Here is a 20,001-nt window from a genome sequence, read left to right as displayed (position 1 = left end):
AGACGCCAATCGGCGACAACAGTAGGGCGACCACAAGCGCAAGGCCCCGCTGTCGGCTTCCAGCAGCCGGCAGGTTGCGACCGTCGAAGCCCAGCAGCCGGACGGGCAGCCTCCGCCCAAGCGACAGAAAGGCGGCAAGCCCAATTGGTTGTCGGCCTTCTCCTACGAGCAGACTCTGGATGGACCTTGCAAGTTCCATAGCGGCGCGAAGCTGTCGAATCACACCACCCGGAAGTGCCACTGGCTCACCAAGATCGCCAAGGGAGACGGCCTCCTGCCTCCCCCGCCTGCTGGGCAGCCGCCTCCGCCCCCGCCCCAGCAGCCGGCTGTCAGGCCAGTCGGCGCAGTACAAGACGAATACCCTGAAGAACACGGAGCCTACGTGGTATTTACCAGTATGGCTGATGATCGACGCAGCAGGCGGCTGCAGCGACAAGAGGTGAATGCAGTAGCATCAGAGACGCCAGAGTTCATGCACTGGTCCGAGAATCCTATCAGTTGGAGCAGAGCTGACCACCCAGAGGTGATGCCGAGTCCGGGCTCCTATGCCTTGGTCTTGGACGCCACCTTTGCTACAGATAGGCGAGTCGCGCATTTCTCGCGAGTTCTGATAGACGGAGGCAGCAGCATCAATATCCTGTACAAGGACACCATGGAGAAGTTAGGAATCAAGCAAAGACAGCTTTAGAACAGCCGGACTGTGTTCCACGGCATTGTTCCTGGGCTTTCCTGCTCACCAATCGGCAAGATCCTGATGGACGTCCTCTTTGGAGACAAAGATCACTTCCACCGAGAGTCGGTTTGGTTTGAGGTGGTGGATCTTGAGAGCCCATACCATGCGCTACTCGGCCGACCTGCCTTGGCCAAGTTCATGGAGGTCCCCCACTATGCCTACCTCAAAATGAAGATGCCCAGTTCCAGGGGAATTCTGACTATAGCCCGCGACTACCGGAAGTCATCTGCCTGTGCGACTGAGAGCAGTCGGCTAGCCGAGTCCCTAGTGGTCGCGGCCGAGAAGCGGCTCCTTGAGCGAGTTGTGGCGATGGCCGGCAAGCAGCCAAAGGTATCGCCCAACCCAAAGGAGTCGGAGGCTGAGGGTTCGTTCAAGCCGTCCAAAGAGACAAAGAGGATACCCTTGGATCCGGAGCACCCAGAGAGGTACGCTATCATAGGTGCAAACCTCGACAGCAAATAGGAACGCGAGCTCGTCGATTTCCTCCGTGAGAATCGGGACATCTTCGCATGGTCCCCCAAAGACATGCCAGGTGTACTGACGGAATTCGCCGAGCCCAAGTTACATGTCCTATCTGATACAAAGCCGGTCAGGCAGCCCCTGCGCCGCCTATCAGAAGAGAAGAGAAGAGTTGTCGGAGAAGAGATAGCCCGACTCCTAGCAGCCGGCTTCATTATGGAAGTGTTCTTTCCAGAAAGGCTAGCAAATCTGGTCCTGGTACTGAAGAAGAACAAGCAGTGGCGAATGTGTATTGACTACACGAGCCTCAACAAAGCCTACCCCAAGGACCCGTTTGCTCTACCAAGAATCGATCAGGTGATAGACTACACAGCCGGATGCGAGCTGTTGAGTTTTTTGGATGCATACTCAGGATATCACCAGATCAAGCTGAACCCGGCTGACAGACTGAAGATCGCCTTCATGACGCCATTTGGAGCCTTCTGCTACCTCACCATGACGTTCGGCTTGAGGAATGCCGGCGCCACCTTTCAGCATTGCATGCAGAAGTGCCTCCTCAAGCAGCTCGGCAGGAACGCCCACGTCTACGTGGACGACGTGGTGGTGAAGACGGAAAAGCGTGGAACACTACTGGAAGACCTCAAGGAGACCTTTGAGAACCTGCACCGATTCCAGATCAAGCTCAATCCCGAGAAGTGTGTCTTCGGGGTACCAGCCGGCCAGCTCCTTGGTTTCCTGGTCGCCGAACGCGGCATAGAATGCAACCCTATAAAGATCAAGGCCATTGAGAGAATGGAGGTACCCAGCCGACTGCTGGATGTGCAAAAGTTCACCGGCTGCTTGGCGTCCATCAGCCGATTCATCAGTCGGCTGGGCGAGAAAGCTCTCCCCTTATACCAACTCATGAAGAAGACCACTTTTTTCGAGTGGAACCATAAGGCGGACAAAGCTTTTCTCCAATTGAAGAAGATGCTGACTACCCCACCCGTCCTGGCGGCTCCGACTCCCAAGGAACCTATGCTCCTGTACATCGCCGCCACCAGCCGGGTAGTCAGCACGGCCATTGTAGTGGAACGCAAGGAGGAAGGCAAGGCGCTACCTGTCCAGAGACCGGTATATTACCTGAGCGAAGTACTGTCGACCTCCAAGCAGAACTACCCCCACTACCAGAAGATGTGCTATGGCGTGCACTTTACCGCCAAGAAATTGAAGCCTTACTTTCAAGAGCATCCAGTCATTGTGGTTTGCACGGCCCCACTTGCCGAGATCATCGGAAGCCGAGATGCTTCTGGCCGAGTGGCCAAGTGGGCCATAGATCTGGCTCCCTACACCATCTACTACCAGCCCCGCACCACCATGAAGTCACAAGCACTGGCCGATTTCCTTGTCGACTGGGCCGAGACCCAGTACCTACCTCCAGCGCCCGACTCCACCCATTGGCGGATGCATTTCGACGGCTCCAAGATGTGCACCGGCTTGGGAGCCGGCGTCGTCCTCACCTCTCCTAAAGGCGACAAGCTCAAATACGCACTGCAAATCCATTTTTCCGCCTCCAACAAGGTCGCCGAGTACGAGGCGCTCATTCACGGGCTCCGGCTTGCCAAAGAACTTGGCATTCGCCAGATCTTGTGTTATGGCGACTCGGACTTAGTGGTCCAACAGTCATCTGGCGACTGGGACGCCAAAGATGCAAACATGGCGAGTTACCGTTTCCTCGTCCAGTGCCATCTTTTAACTTTTTGGCAGATGGTGACTCCCACCTCTCGCCCCTCCCCTAAACCCTAGCCCACCCACCGCCGGCGATCTCCATCTCCCCACGTGGGTTTTGGTTTTTGGATCCGGCCATCACGTCCGGCGTAGTCTCCTCTTTCTCCTGGTGGGCATCTCCATGGCTGTTCATGCGGCCATCTCCCTGGGGTTGGATTTCTCCCCTGGGATGGACATGGCAAAGGCGATCTGGCACTCCCTCCATCGCACAGTGCATCCCTCGGATAGATCTGGCCACTTCATCATGGTGGTGTCTTTTGCATGCCACAACTTTCGGCTAGATGAGGAGAACGTGTCTTTGGCTCTGGAATCTGCGATTGGAGGATATTGTTCCTCCCTCAAGGTATCTTGTCTGCGTGATCAGGTTTTTTCCTTTAATGTTTCTTGCAAAGAAGTGGGGTTTTTCATCTTGCATCAACGATCTTTTGTCTGCCCTCAATTCAAATGTTATTTTCATCTTTGGGGCCATGGTGGCCCAGATTGGGAGAAAGAGTTTCGTCTTTGGCAAGTTGAATGCAAGGAGGAATGGACTCTAGTTAGTCCCTCCAAGCGCCGAGCACGTCTTGGACTGGAGGCCATGAAACATGCACCAGCCAAATCCTCTTTGCGTTCATCTAAGCATGCTGTTAAGAAATCCCTACGTTTTGCCACCTTTCTAAACTATGATGCCTGCAAAGGTTATTGTTATTCGGCCACTGCCGAGGACATTAAAGTTGTTACTCTAGATGCTGGTTATTCCGTTGATCCTCAAGAGTGTGCTGATCTCCCTCGGATGGATTCCATAACACCTCCGGCGCCAACTCCGGCCACCTCGCCGACGAGGAGTTTGCTATCTCCGGATGTCACGTTTGGATCAATATCTCCCCGTGATCTTCTACCGGAGTTTTCGGGATCAGGTACGTCACATGGTTTGGTCTTTTCCCATGCAAGTCATGTTGGGCCTATGTCACGCCTGCAGCCCAATATGTTAGGAACGGCCCAGCACCCTTTGGAGCTTTCGGATGATGATTCTAACCAAGAACAATATTCTTTGATCCGAACACATGAGTTAGTAATGTCTGAGGACTCTCCGCCTAAATCACCAGTTGAGATAGTGCGTGATTTACAAGGACTTGATCTTGTTGTGGAAGAGATGGCTGCTAGATTTTGGGATTGTTCAAAATGCCTTGGCATGGGACATGTTATGGAACATTGCACCAATTTGGTTAGATGCCATAATTGTTTCCGGTCCGGTCACGTTAAGAAAGACTGCACCCGGTCTCCTCCAAATATTAAACTTTGGGTTCCCAAAACCAGAGCGCCTACCATCGAACCTCGCGCCTTCAGCAGGTATCTTGACGCTTCGAGCTCCACCGTCCCCTCTACCACCTCTGACATATCCCCACCAAAAACGCCAGCTTCCTCCGCTTCCCCAACAAAACCACCATCTCCATCGCCGCCGCGTAGCCCAGCGCTAAGTCTGTCACCGATCCTAGCTCCAGTGCCACCTCCATCCATGGCAGTCTACGAGCTTGACCCCCGCCGCTTCCTTCCGGCGGGTCATGACATTGTCGATGGTGGGCCTTTTTGTGTCCCGCGGACTTTCTACACGCCGGCTTAGGCTCCTCCCCGGCGCCATGAGTCCTTCATGGTCGGCGTTGTTGACCCACCGCCACCACCTGAGGATGCCGCTATCCGTCGGCAGCAGGTCCATGCCTTCATCACCAACCAACTTGAGCTTCCGGTACGATCTGCACAAACTTGGTTTCAGGGGGTAGGGCTGTATGAGATGCAGGATCCTGTCATCTGCGCTGCTTTAATTTCACACCCCCCTTGGCCACTTGGATTAGATCAGCATGGCAATGAGTTGTTTCTCAGATTTATCAGACATGATCATGGAGAGGGTTTCCATGCTTTGCAAGGGCATAGAACGGGTTGGCTTATGTTTGTTGGAGTGCCTTTGGATTACCGTAATGAAGTCAACTTAGATGAGGTAGTGGGCACGTTTGGTCAGTTTCATTATTGGAATCATCAAGATGATAGGCTTGTCAGAGCCCTCGTTTATGCTTCTTTCCCTGATAATCAGTTAGTCCCACGGGATGTTGTTTTTCGTCAGTTTGAAAATATCGGTGGAGCAGTGATCTCATGGACTGCCTCAGTCTCTATCCTCATGGCTGACTTCGCTGAGCAATTGCCGCCTGATGAGGATGTAATGCCGGTCGATGGAAACCCACACCCAATGCCAGGGGAGTTGCACCCACCTGAGAACTTTTGGGTTTTGCCACCCTACCCTGCTCTTGGGTGGAATGATATCCCACAACTAGCTGAACCAGAGGAGCCACCACAGCCCAATCCGCAGGATCTGCATGGCTGGGGGCAGGACAACAACGAGGAGGAGGTTCAACAAGTACAGCCACAAGTCCAAGAGGCTAATTCCATGGTTTTAAACCCTTCCATGGGTTCAAATGAGTCAAATGCTTTGGGCCCATTGGAGCCTGTTCCCCTTGTCGATGAGCCAAATAATGTTGTACATGGCCCTATACTGGTTCAGGATCATGCCATGGAAGGAATTCAACAAGAGCAGTTTCATCATGACCAACCAGAACAGCAGCACATTCATGTCCAACAGGAGCAGCACCATCTTCTGGAAAACCCTGACAATGTTGTTGTGCCTGCAGATGTGCAGGATCTGGGCCACAACAATCTTGCAATAGTCCCATATAACCCAGTTGTGGTTCAGGCACCCCCTCTACATGTTGGGCTTGTGAGAATTGTCATGGGACCGGCTCTGCCGCCCGATTTCATCTGGCGGAGGACTTTCGAATCACTTATGCCTACTTTTCTGGCTGCCAAGATCCCTAAGGCCATGCCTCCACCTGGTTTGCCCCAGTATAAGAGATCTTGGACAATGGCTTTTGAGCCAACGCTGTTTTTCTGCTTCCCACCTCCTGACCAGCCTCAGCGCACGGCTAGGAAACTTTTCTTGGAGAGCCCATGCACCAAGACTGTTGAACAGGTGTCAGAGGACAGTGTGCCCTTCTCTCAAGCATCTGCTCAAGCATCTGCTCAGGAAAGTCTAGCAGACACATTGGCTTGCACTTTCTCCTCTACAGTGCAACCAATCAGAAAAGCTCGTGCCAGAAAGAGTAGACCTTCAGTTGTTCAGGCTGCTTCTGATTTTTCTGACAGAAGGGTGACCAGGAGTGCTGCCAACTCCCAGGGTTTCAAACCCATATCTCCGATGTCTCCTAAGCCCAAGCCTCTCAGGAGGCCCAGAGCCAAGAAGCTAAAGACTGACTCCACTCCAGCTTCGCAGGCCAAGTCAGATGATAATGCACCTCAAGACCAGGCCCCTCCTCCAACCCCAATTGCCACACTGCAGATGATTGGAGCAGCTCTTGGTGTCCCGGCTGAGAAGCTAACTGCGGAGAAGCTTATGGCTTCTTCTGACACTGCCCCCACGCCTGCAGTTTGCCATGATGATTGAGACTCTTATTTGTTTTACAGGGAGGCATGTCCCTTGTCATGCCAGTTATCTGAACCTTGTCTTTCTCTTGTTTGCCGTCTGCACTGTGGTCTGCACTCTGGTTTGTGTGGATGGTTTTATCTATGGCCTTTTGTTTCACTGTTATGCAGTGAACTATTATCTCTGTCTCCTTTTATTGTCTCCTCATGAATGCACACCAAACTAGAGATTGGAAGGTTCTCTGTTGGAATGTGAGAGGTTTAAATTCTGAAGATAGGCAGAGAAGTGTTAGGGCGAAAATTGAAGAAAGCCAGTGCTCTATCATCTGTCTACAAGAAACTAAATGTGATTTCTTTGATCAACGTGCGATTAGAAAGTTTTGCCCGCGAAGGTTTGATAATTTTGCTTATTCACCCTCTTCTGGTGCCTCTGGTGGAATTCTTGTGCTGTGGTGTTCCAACATGTTCACTGGCACATTAGTGGATATTAAGCCGTTTGGTATTATAGTATCATTCACTTCTGCCCATAATGCAAGTCGATGGACCTTGGTTAATGTTTATGGGCCTTGTCAAGGATAGCCTAGAGATAATTTTGTTCAATGGTTGTATGATCTGGATATTCCTCCTGATGATAAATGGCTTCTTGTGGGAGATTTTAATTTCATTAGATCTCCTGAGAATAGAAACTTGCCAGGAGGAGACATAAATGATATCTTCCTCTTCAATGAAGTCATCGGTCACCTTGGTCTTCTTGAGTTACCTTTAAAAGGAAGATCATACACATGGTCTAACATGCAAGAAAACCCGTTGCTGGAGCAATTGGACTGGTTTTTTACTTCCTCCACTTGGATTAATGATTATCCTAACACAATGGTCTTTCCTTTAGCAAGAACAGCCTCGGATCATGTACCTTGTGTTGTCTCCATTGCAACAACTATCCCCAAGTTCAAGATTTTTCGGTTTGAAAACTATTGGGTGGATCTGCCAGGTTTCTTTGACTGTGTGGAACAATCATGGAGTGCCCCAACCAAGAGAACAAATTCTGCAACTCGTTTGACAGAAAAGTTCAAAAGGCTTCGGAATGCTCTTAAACACTGGTACATCGGCCTCTCTAAACTCAAGAAAGCCATTGAAGTGTGTAACAAGGTGGTAATCTTTTTTGATGATCTTGAGGAGTTAAGGCCTTTAACAAGACCTGAATTTAATTTCAGGAAAATAGTAAAACTTCATATTGAGGAAATTCTCCATCTACAGTTTTTATACTGGAAACAGAGGTGTACCGTTCGGTGGATAAAAGTTGGGGAAGAAAACTCTAAGTTTTTCCAAGCAATGGCAAATGAACGTTTTCGGAGAAACTCAATTTCCTCTCTGCAGAATGAAGATGGTACTGTTGTCTCTGACCACCAGCAGATGGCTGGCATGTTATGGGGTACATTCAAGGACAGAATGGGTGTTTCTGAGGAGATTGATATGAAGTTTGACTTAGCCTCACTGATTGAACGAGTGGATAATCTGGATAGCTTATCTGCTCCTTTTTCTGAAGAGGAAATAAATGAAGTGCTAAAGTCTCTGCCTACTGACAGGGCACCTGGCCCTGATGGTTTTACTGGTTTGTTTGTCAAACGTTGCTGGCACATCATTAAGGATGATTTCTTGCAGTTATTTCAGGATTTCTATGATGGCAAGATCACTATTAGCAGCATCAATGGGTCTTTAATCACCCTAATTCCAAAAAAACTTTCACCTGAAAGTCCTAATGATTTCAGACCTATTTCCTTGACCAACACTTGCCTGAAGTTTTTGACGAAGCTGTTGGCCAACAGATTACAGGGGGTGATCCTAAAGTGCATTCACAAAAATCAATATGGGTTCCTTAAGTGTAGATCTATACAGGATTGTATTGCTTGGACTTTAGAATATATCCATCAGTGCCACAAATCCAAGAAACCCATTTTGATTCTCAAGTTGGACTTCGCCAAAGCCTTCGATACTGTTGAGCATGATCTAATTCTCCGACTTTTGCATCACAAAGGATTTGATAGCAAATGGATTGGTTGGATAAGAGAGCTACTATCCTCGGGTACTTCCTCTGTCATTTTAAACGGGGTGCCCGGAAAGCAATTTACCTGTAAAAGGGGAGTACGGCAAGGTGATCCACTGTCACCCCTTTTGTTTGTTCTTGCAGCCGACCTGTTGCAAACCCTGGTCAATCATATGCTCAGATCTGGTGTTCTCTCCCTACCTATTGAATCACATGATCCAGATTTCCCTATAGTGCAATATGCTGATGACACTCTTCTCATTGTACCTGCGGTGGATTCGCAGCTTTTAGCTCTCAAGGAGATGCTTCAAGACTTCCATGCCTCCACAGGTCTTCGAGTAAACTTCCATAAATCTTGCATTTTGCCTATTAATGTGGATGATGCAGAAACTGCCCAGTTGGCTGCTGTTTTCGGCTGCCAAGTTGGAACCCTCCCCTTTACTTATCTGGGGCTTCCTGTGGGAACAACTAAACCCACAATCCAAGACTTGTTTCCTATGGTTGATAGGGTTGAAAGAAGCTTATCTGCCAGTTCAAGTCTTCTCAATCAGGGTGCTCGGTTACAACTCCTCCAGTCAGTACTGTCTTCTTTGCCTATTTACTTTCTTTGCAGTTTAAGTTTGCCAGCTGGCATTATAAAGCAACTTGAAAGGATTATGAGGCAATGCTTATGGAGAGGAAATTCTGATACTCCTAGGCAATCACTTGCAGCTTGGCCCCTTGTGTGCAGACCCAAAGATAAAGGTGGCATGGGGATAATCAATCTCAGCATCCAAAACAGAGCTCTTTTGTCCAAGCACCTATCCAAGTTTTATAACAAAGCAGATATTCCATGGGTTACTCTCATCTGGAACACTTATTATGATGGTGTTGTTCCTCATGGCACAGTTTTATGTGGTTCTTACTGGTGGAGAGATATCCTTAAGCTCAATGATGTTTTCAGACTCCACTCAGAGGTAATCATCAACATGGGGGACTCTGTTCTTTTTTGGTATGATGCTTGGGTGTTCCTCGGCTCATCTACTCCCCTCAGAGAGAGATTTCAGAGACTATTCTCTTTTTTCATTGATGACAAGGTGTCGGTACATGAGGTTCTCAGAACTCCTAATATGGCTGATCTTTTTCATCTGCCCTTGTCGCTAGAAGCAATGGATGAACTGAATGTTGTCCAGTCTGGTCTTTTTGACCTTCATGCTGATGTACAGATACCAGATTACTGGTCATGGACACCTGGTAAAGGTGTTTTCTCTGCAAAGAGTTATTACACTGTAATGCATTCTCATATGGCCACAGATACTCCAACCAAGTGGATTTGGGAAAGTAAGGCGACAATGAAGATAAAGGTTTTTGCATGGTTGATGCTAAATGATCGACTCAATACAAGAGACATGCTAGTGAGAAGGCACTGGAGATCCACTCAGGATGATAACACCTGCTCGTTATGCTTCGCCCATGCCCATGAAGATAGAGATCATCTCTTCTTTACATGCCAATTCAGCACAAGAGTATGGAACTACTTGGGCATCCAATGGTTAGCTGGTTTAACACCAGCCCAACGTTTATTTGCTGCAAGGAAAAGCTTTGGCAAACCTTTCGTCAGGGAGGTTGTTTATCTAGCAGCTTGGAATATTTGGCTCCTCCGAAATGGCAGAATATTCAGACATGAAAGGCCATCTATTGCTGCTTGGAAGAGAAATTTCATTCATGATGCTACCCTGCACTCTCACAGATTCAAGTCTACTATTAGACCTCTGCTGTTAGCTTGGGTTAATTCTTTGCCTTAATTGGTTGTATGTATCCATGTATATATTTGTGTATAGGTTGTAAATAGCTCAGTAGGTAAGTAGGCCTCTCATCCTTTCATTAGATTTCCTTTACAGAACCTTTTGTTATGCTTGGTGGTTGGGTTTTAATAAAGTGCTGTGGGGCTGTTGCCTCACAGTTTCCAGTCAAAAAAAAACTCAGTGGGTATTTCGAGGGGTGCGAGTTCCTCCATGTGCCAAGAAACGACAACGACCAAGCAGACGCCTTGGCACGAATCGGCTCTACCCGCCAACCAATACCATCCGGCGTCGCCCTTCAATGCCTCCTCAAGCCGTCTGTTAAGCCTTCACCAGAATCAGACTCCATCTTTGTGTCGGCTCCTCCCGAGGAGGTCGGATCCGACTCCAAAGCCCCGGCAGACGGTACAGGGATTTTGGGAGATGGCCCCAAAGCCGGCATAGTCGAGGCCGGCCCAGGGACCACAGTACCCGGCACGGGGACTGCGGCGGCGGACTCGAAAACTCCAGAACTCGGCCCAAGAGCCGCACCAGTCGGCCTGGGGACCTCATTAACCTAGCAAGTGGTTGTTGACTCCAACCCACCGCCTCCCAGCCCAACCGCCCTCGTCCCAGTCGCAGTTCTGGCAGTCGAAGAAATAGCAGCACCCTCATGGGCCCAGCCCATCCTCAAATTCCTGGTGAGCAAAGAGCTACCGACTGATGAGACCTCAGCTCGGCAAGTACAACGCCGAGCGGCAGCCTACACCATAGTCAACAGAGAGCTGGTCAGGCGCAGCGTCACTGGTGTCTACCAGCGCTGTGTAGAGCCAGAGCAAGGCCAAGCAATTCTCAAAGACATCCATCAAGGTGAGTGCGGCCACCATGCGGCTTCGAGAGCACTCATCGCAAAAGCCTTTCGACACGGTTTCTTCTGGCCGACTGCCTTAGAAGAGGCCAAGGAATTGGTCCAAAAATGCAAAGGGTGCCAGAAGTTCAGCTCCAAGCCACACCAGCCGGCTTCTGCACTCAAGACCATCCCCATTGCCTGGCCTTTCGTAGTTTGGGGTCTAGACATGGTGGGACCATTCAAGATAGCACGAGGTGGCTTAACTCACTTACTTGTCACAGTGGACAAGTTCACCAAGTGGATAGAAGCAAAGCCAATCAACAAGCTGAACGGTCCAACTGCCGTGACTTTCATCTCCGATATCACAATTCGGTACGGCATACCACACAACATCATCACCGACAACGGCAAAAAAATTTCCAAAGGTGCCTTGGCCCGTTTTTGCGCAACCCAGGGCATCCGACTGGACCTAGCGTCCGTTACCCATCCACAGTCAAACGGCCAGGTAGAGCGAGCAAACAGCCTCATCCTGTCCGGCATCAAACCTCGGCTGATCGAGCCTCTAGAGCGCTCGGCTGGCTGCTGGCTCGATGAGCTACCAGCCGTCCTCTGGAGTCTGCGCACGACTCCAAACAAGTCAACCGGCTTCATGCCTTTCTTCCTCGTCTACGGTGCCGAAACCGTCATCCCAACGGACATAGAGTTCGACTCCCCGCGAGTCACCATGTACACCGAGGAGGAAGCAGAACAAGCACGACAAGATGGCGTCGATCTGCTGGAAGAAGGCCGGCTATTGGCACTCAGCCGGTCCAGCATCTACCAGTAGAACCTGCGTCGATACCACAACAGGAAGGTCAAGCCAAGATCTTTCCAAGAAGGCGACCTTGTGCTTCGGCTGATCCAGCGAACAGCTGGCCAGCACAAGTTGTCGGCGCCTTGGGAAGGCCCTTTCATCATCAGCAAGGTGCTCGGCAATGACTCCTACTACCTGATTGACGCTCAAAAGACCCGAGCACGCAAGAGGGACGACTCCGGCAAGGAGACAGATCGGCCATGGAATGCAAATCTCCTCCGAAGATTTTATAGATGATGCAGTATGTACCATGCTACCTTTTGTATTAAAGTACCAAGATTTCGGGCCCCCCGGGACGAGCTCGGGGACTGCCCTCTTTTGCCTGTATGATAAAAATTATGCCTACAAGTATGTTACTCTTTATTATGCCGCTTGGCACCGGGATCGACAAGCCGGCTCGGGGACTTGCCGCCTAGCACTATGAAATGCTTCCTGCAGCCGGACAAGTAGTATGTAACACCTAAACCGTCTCCTGTCAGAAGCCGCAGCTCGCAGAGCGACTGTACGATGGGCAGAAGTATGGTAGAATGGGCGTTTGCATGAAAAATGGCTAAGGACTCAAAGCATAAAACATAGCTCAAGACGGCTTCCAGCCTTTTTTCGCAAACCGACTCTTGAATAGTCGGATTGCCGCCTTCTATTCAACTTGCTCAAAAATTCTTAAACGGCTAAGTACTTGCCTTCCCAAAGTAGCCAAGCATTTGATCCAATGGCAGTCCGCAAAGCGGCTGTCCGACTGGCAAGGCAGGCAACTAAGAGAAAGCGGCAAAGGACAAAAAGCCAAAAGAGCAATGAGCAAGAAAAGATAGAATTCGGATAAATATATTTACATAATGTAGGCCCTTGGCCGAATCTTCGAGCAGAAGTTCAAAATACACCCCGCGGGTGGAATTGTGCAAATTAAAAAGTTCTTCAGAGACTACTAAAGCAGACAAAATAAAGATAAGGCGGCAGCTTAGGAAGCGGCAGACGGATTCGGAGGGTCGGAGGAGGCGGCAGCTTCAGACGTTGGGGCAGCCGGCCGGATAGTCTCGGCTTGATCGCCTCCCGTAGCAGTCGGCTCGGTCGCACGCGGCTCGTTTCTTGAGGCGCGGTCGAGCTGAGGCTGGCCGTTCGCTCCGATTTATGGCGCCTCCGTCTCGCCTCCGTCCTCCGCCTCGCCTTCCTCCTCGACGCTGGAGCCAATCACCTCCGCCGAGTCCTCGCCGTAGTCTGGGTTCATCCCAAACCACTCTGGTGGTACCTCCTCGCCGTCTTCAGACCGCTCGGGGACGAAGATGTTGGTGTCGGTGTACTCGGTGATCGCCGCAGCATGCTTGACGAGGGCGTCCTCCGCAGCTGCCAGCTCCGGCTGGGCCTCCGACCGAAGTGTGGCCAGTCGGTCTAGATCCAGCCCCGGATACCACGCCTTGACGAACTCCAAGGCCCGGTGCGCTCTAGCTCGTGCCGAGGAACCCTTCCAGGCCTCAAGACGACCAGCCGCAACCTCCAGCTAGTCGACCGTCAGGCTGGGGGTGCGCGGAGCCTGCATGTTCGGCCACAGGGCGGCAATCGCCTGGGCACCGACACGCTGAAGCCGGCGTAGCATCCGGTGAGTCGGCCGAAGGCGAGCCTCGATGCTCACGATGTGCTTGTCAAGAGTTAGGGGGGCGTCGGCGGCGATCTCAGCACCTTCCGCCCTCCGACCTTCACGGTCGGCCTCGATGGCTTGGATGGCGGCCTGAGAGTGCCCAGGAAAGAAGTCTGCGAAGACGAAAGAAACGAAGAAGCAAGTCAAAAACCAGGAGTCGGCATGACTTATAATCGGCAGCTCAAAGAAAGAAAGTAAAGAAACTCACCATCAACGATGTCTTCAATCTCATGGAAGCTGGAGGCCAGCATCGCCCGCTTGTCAGACCAGGAGGAGCGCTGGCTCGCGAACTCCGTCTCTTCCGACTCCTTCCGCGTCTTCACAAGCAGCTCCCTCTGCTCTGCCAATTGAGTGGCCAGTAGATCGCGCTCTGTGGCGATCTTGCTGCACTCCTCCCCCTTGGCGCGCAATGCGGAGTTGGCCTTGCTCAGCTGCTGTTGAAGAGTAGCGTTGGCTCCTGAACAGAAGGAAGAAAGAAGGCGTTAGGTCATCAATAAAGAAGGTCGCCGGGAAGATCCAGCCCAACTGCTCAGCAGTCGGCCCAAATCTCGGGGACTACAGCCCGCGGGTGCGCCAGCGCGCCCCTGCAAAGAAGAAAAAAGGACTTACTCCGGCTCTCCGACAAGTCGGCGGTCCGCTTGCCCAGCTCTTCAACGTTACGGTTGAAGGCAGTGACGCGGAGGTTGTGGTAGTCCTGCGACGAGCGTTTCAGACAAAAGTTAGTACCCAGAGCTCATCAATTGGAGTTCCGGGCCGCCTGCTCAGCAGCCGGCCCGAAACTCGGGGACTACACCCAGTGGGTGCGCTGGCGCGCCCCCACAGAGAGGAACATGAAAACAAGGACCAAAGGAAAAAACATACCTGGACAGCTGCCCGCGATGGTAGGAACACTTTGGTGCAATTCTGGAGAGCGTCGCCCCCAGCACGAAGCTTCGCCTGGACGTCCAGAAGCGCCTGGTTCAGCGGCCCTGTGCCGCCTCCTCGCACCCACCCAATGGGCGCCGCGCTCATCGCTTCAGCGTCTGGGATCGCCGAGCTGGCGGTGCCGGCTTCCAGGGGGCGGGGTGCCGAAGTCTCCTTCTCCAAACGGTGGCGCGTTGGTGAGCCGACTTGGAGGAGTAACCTCGCCACGGCCTCGTCTTCGCTTGGCAGCACCAGAGGGTCCACTGGCTGTTTGCCTTACGCGCTCTCAGACAACGGCGGAGGCGGCGGCGGAACGATCACGTCCGGTGTAGAGGAGCTGCCGCCTTCCCTCTCCATGGCGGGGTTATCGCCGCCGGCTTCCCCAGTCTGCCCCGCGAACTCCGGAGGCGGTGGCGCAAAATTCAGCGGGGTGACGAACACCGCCAATTGGCGGCGTGCGGCCTCGTCAGCCTGCCGCTTCGTCGCAGCGGCGGCTTTGGCCTCCACCAGTTTTTTCTTGGCAGAGGCCTCCACCCTATCGGCCTCCACCTTCTCCAGGCGAGTGGCCTCTTCTTCGTTGTGCCTCTCCTGCTCATTCCGCTCTGTCGCCTCCCGGAGGTCAGCAGCGGGGTCCATCCGCCGAGTGGTGGCGGACGTCTCCGCTGACCCCATGACGGAGGCGGTGATGACCCGCTCAAGAGTGAGGGGAGCCCTGAAGCAAGGGAAGAAAGCAAAAGACTCAGACAAAGCCACAAAGAAAGAATAAAACGTTGAGACAGAATACTCACACGGAGACCAATGGCGGCTTCTTCACTTCCTTACGGAAGCGGATGGCCTTCGCAGCCGCCTCGTCCCGCCGGGTCGCCGTAGCCGAACCCTTGGGCTTCTTCGGCTGACTGCCGAACAAAGTCGGCACGGCCCTGCGCTTCTTCCCGCCGCCTGGAGCACCCGGCGCGGCAGAAGAGCCCGCGCCTGGCTGGCTGGCTCCTGGCCGATGGCGGGGGGCGACTTCTCCCTCGGCATCGTAGTCAGGCCTGTCGGCGAAAGTGGCTGAAGGCCTGAAGTCGCCTGCCGCTCCTCCTCGTCCCTTGGCGTCGTCCTCTAGAGCCGCCGCCCCTAGATCGGGGTCGTCGACGTCGCTCTCCGCTCGGTCGGCAAGGAACTCGCGGGCCGGCCCCGAGGTGCCGGCTGGTGGATGGAGGAGGGGATTCTGACCAAAGCCGACTGGTCAAAACAAACTCCGCGAGAAAGAAGACAATCCAAAGAAAGAAAGAAAAGGCAACTCACCATGGGCGGGGGGTTGGCACGGGAGTACAGCTCCTTGCCAAACCGCCAATCCTCCAGGAGCTTGCTGTCCGAGAGGTAGTTCACCATGAAGGCCACCTCCTCGTGGGGCATGTCCTTGGTGCACATCCGACTCGGGTCGCGGTGCCCGCTCATTTGGCATATCATATGGGGGCGGCCTTGGAGCAGGAGAACTCGGCGCGCCATGAAGGCGGCCATCAGGTCTGGACCAGTCAAGCCCTCCGACTGCGGCAGCACTCGGAGTCGCGCGAGGGCGCCAGCTCCCGCAGACATCAGCGACTTGGCCCGGTACGACCAGTTGGGCAGTCTCCCAGCCGGCGGGCCGGCTTCGAAAGCCGGCAGGTTGACGCCCCTCGCGGTGACGCTCTTGACGTAGAAATACGATATCTGCCACATCTTCACCGACTTTATCAGCGAGATGGAGGGGAAGGGGTTGTCGGCCCCCGACCTTCGCACGGCGATAAAAGCGCCGCATTGAGCCGGCACGACTGTAGCCCTGGTGCCGATCTTGGAGAAGAAGAACTCCCCCAGAGCTCGAGAGTGGGGAGGACTCCGAGGAAGCCTTCGCACAAGGCCACGAAGGCGGACAGGAGCACCACCGTGTTGGGTGTGAGGTGGTGCGGCTGGAGGCCGTAGAACTCTAGGAAGGAGCGGAAGAAGCTGCTCGCCGGCAGCCCCAACCCGCGCAGGCAGTGCGATCGGAAGATGTCCCGCTCGCCCTCCTGCGGCGCGTGGGAAATCTCCCCCCTCGGCGCAAGACGCACCCGCACGTGATCCTCACCGGGGAGCCGACGAGTTTTGCGGAAGAACTCGATGTGGTCATCGTGAACTTCGGAGCCGTCCCAGGTGCCGGAGCGCACCGAGGGAGGCGCGGTGGCAGAGGAAGAACTCATCGCGAGCTGATCGCCATGGCGTTCGTCGAAGCTTGGGCGCGCGGCGGAGCAAAGAAGAAGAAGGAGAGCGAGGAGCAGTGAGAAGGAGGAGAGCGAGGAGAAGTGGGAAGGAGGGGCACGCGTGCTCTGTCGCGCCCCCCTCTTACCCCTACTTATAGCCTCGTGGGCTGCGAAGCCGAGGGGGCGGCCGTGGGATTTACAGTGCCCATGACCCCATGACCCGCACGTTCCACGACAAAGTTACTACGCGCAGTAACTCCATGGGAATCCCAACCGTCTGCCGGGGCCACAGCGGATCCGCTCGGGCGCCAGGCGCTGTAGTGGCGGGCCCCGCCTACGGGCCTGTCCCGTCGCGCGCGTAGGCTGGCAGGATGGCCCAGCCACGTGTCGTCGAATGACAGGCCTAGTGCGGGCGGAGGCCTGGAGGCTTAGCCAGCACGCTACTTGAATCCCACCGCGACGTTTGAAATATTGTGCGAGACAGAATTGGGCGAGTCTGATTCCTTCTAGCCGGCCCGGCAGAAGTCAACCAAGAACCACGTATCGAGTACCCGGAAAGAGAAACTGCTGAGGCTTCTCGGCCGATCACCCGCGGCGCCTCACCAGCTTCGGGGATTACTGTCGGAGAAATGGGCCACGAGTAGGCCAACCCGAGGCCCAGAACCTTTCAAGACATCGGGGCAAGCTGAGCCCCTCAAGACCCTAGGACGAGGAGCCGCCTTCTGAGAGGTCGGCGGCAAGACGGCCGACTGCCCACACGCGGCCGAATCCCAGGGACGACTTCAGGATAAGCCGACTCCTGACTGGCGACTTCCAGAGAAGCCGGCTTTGGGGAGTCGGCCCGTGACTCCAGCAAACCCCATGACCTCATCAAGAGGGACGGGGCTGAGGAGGGGCTACAGTGAAGCCCACTCCCGCCCCTTACCGAGGGCGGGCATGGCCACAGCACGCCGTACCCCGGAAGATCTCCGTGCGGCCTGGCGCTGTTGCCATGCCGGCCCTGACATCAGCACCGCAGGACCGAATCTTGCACCCACGACGGCTTGTCTGTACGGCCTTGGGGCATCGGGTCCCACCAGCCAACAGGACCCCAGAAGACGGCAAGTGTACCACCAGTCGAACTCGTTGGGAGCCAGCCCCCGGGAGTCGGCCAAGCCCTCCCCCAGGGCCCACGCGCCATTAATTTGATGAGATGGAGAGTGGCAATAGTGATCGCCCGCCAAGCGGCGGGGCTGTTGCCATGACCTCATGATCCCCGGGTACCGAGCTCGAATTCGCCCTATAGTGAGTCGTATTACAATTCACTGGCCGTCGTTTTACAACGTCGTGACTGGGAAAACCCTGGCGTTACCCAACTTAATCGCCTTGCAGCACATCCCCGGAGAAGACGGAGGCCAGAGGCACTGACGGCTGGGCCGGCGCCTAGCCGAATTACCATTGTACCCCTGGGGGGTAGGCCTATATAAACCCCCCAGGGCACCCATGCAAAGGGTTGGAATCCATTAGCTCTAGACCAGATCATATAGGAGGGAGAGAGGTAGCCTTGCCGTCTCCTACCTCCAGGAAATAGCTCAAGGAGCAATCATGTAAACACCTTGCCATAGTGATCATGCGGAGACCCCGCAGAGCAGCAGTAGGGGTATTATGTCCTCGGAGAGCCCTGAAGCTGGGTAAGATTCGTCGGCGTGCATGTCTTCGCCTTATCCCGTTTCCAGGCACCGGCGACGTTCTACTCGCCCCCACCATGATAAGCCATCCTTTGGCATATGTCGCACCCAACCCCCGACAACTTTAGTGGAAGGACTTGGAGTATTCTTTACGAAAGAAAAGTGGTTCCCAAGTTGGTAATAATATTCTCAAGTTTATCGATCCTAACGGAATCGTGATTTATTTTCTCATTAACTATGGGTTCCTTTTCTTTAATATCTTTCAAAGTAACTCCTACTTTATATCCATATTGAGAGATTCAGTTGTGGATCTTTTTATCCAAACTTTCAATTAATTCTACGGTAGCAACCTTATTTTCAATAATTTCAAGCTTTTAAAGTACATGCTCCAAAGCTAATATGGTTCCATTAACCAAGAGAGGGGGTGAGCCAAATAAATCTAACATAGCATTATAAGAATCAAAAGTATGTCTACCCAAAAAGTTCCCTCCGATAATAGTATGAAGAACATAACGGTGCCTAATGCCTACATAAAAATTGCGAAGGAGAACGGAAGTAGATTGCTTCCTAGTAGATCTATTTTGAGCATTGCAAATTCTATACCAAACATCTTTTAGATTTTCTCCCTCCCTTTGCTTAAAATTTAGAATTTCATTCTCGGGAGATGATGGAGAAGATAAGGGACTAGCCATAATGACAAGCAAACAAACTAACACACAGGCAAACAGAAAGCAAACAGGTAAAAAGAGGCAAATAGAGAAAGAGAGGGAGGATAGAGAGAGAGAGAGGGCGAATAAAACGGCAATGGTGAAGTGGGGGAGAGGAAAACGAGAGGCAAATGGCAAATAATGTAATGCGGGAGATAAGGGTATGTGATGGGTACTTGGTATGTTGACTTTTGAGTAGACCTCCCCGGCAACGGTGCTAGAAATCCTTCTAGCTACCTCTTGAGCACTGCGTTGGTTTTCCCCAAAGAGGAAGGGATGATGCAGCAAAGTAGCGTAAGTATTTCCCTTAGTTTTTGAGAACCAAGGTATCAATCTAGTAGGAGGCTACGCGCGAGTCCCTCGTACCTGCACAAAACAAATAAATCCTCACAAGCAACGCAAAGAGGGGTTGTCAATCCCTATAAGGCCACTTACGAGACTGAGATCTGATAGATATGATAAGATAATATTTTTGGTATTTTTATGATAAAATATGCAAAGTAAAATAAAGGCAAAGTAAATAGCAAAGGAAATAACTAAGTTGTAGGAGATCAATATGATAAAGATAGACCCGAGGGCCATAGGTTTCACTAGTGGCTTCTCTCAAGAGCATAAGTATTCTATGGTGGGTGAACAAATTACTATTGAGCAATTGATAGAATTGAGCATAGTTACGAGAATATCAAGGTATGATCATATATATAGGCATCACATCCGAGACAAGTAGACCGACTCCTGCCTGCATCTACTACTATTACTCCACTCATCGACCGCTATCCAGCATGCATCTAGAGTACTAAGTTAAAAACAGAGTAACGCCTTAAGCAAGATGACATGATGTAGAGGGATAGACTCATGCAATATGAAGAAAACCCCATCTTGTTATCCTCGATGACAACAATACAATACGTGCCTTGCTGCCCCTACTGTCACTGGGAAAGGACACCGCAAGATTGAACCCAAAGCTAAGCAACTTCTCCCATTGCAAG

The sequence above is a fragment of the Triticum urartu genome, chromosome 3 (assembly GCF_003073215.2).
Source record: "Triticum urartu cultivar G1812 chromosome 3, Tu2.1, whole genome shotgun sequence".
NCBI classification, from domain to species: domain Eukaryota; kingdom Viridiplantae; phylum Streptophyta; class Magnoliopsida; order Poales; family Poaceae; genus Triticum; species Triticum urartu.
Note: the sequence above shows the minus strand (reverse complement) of the source record.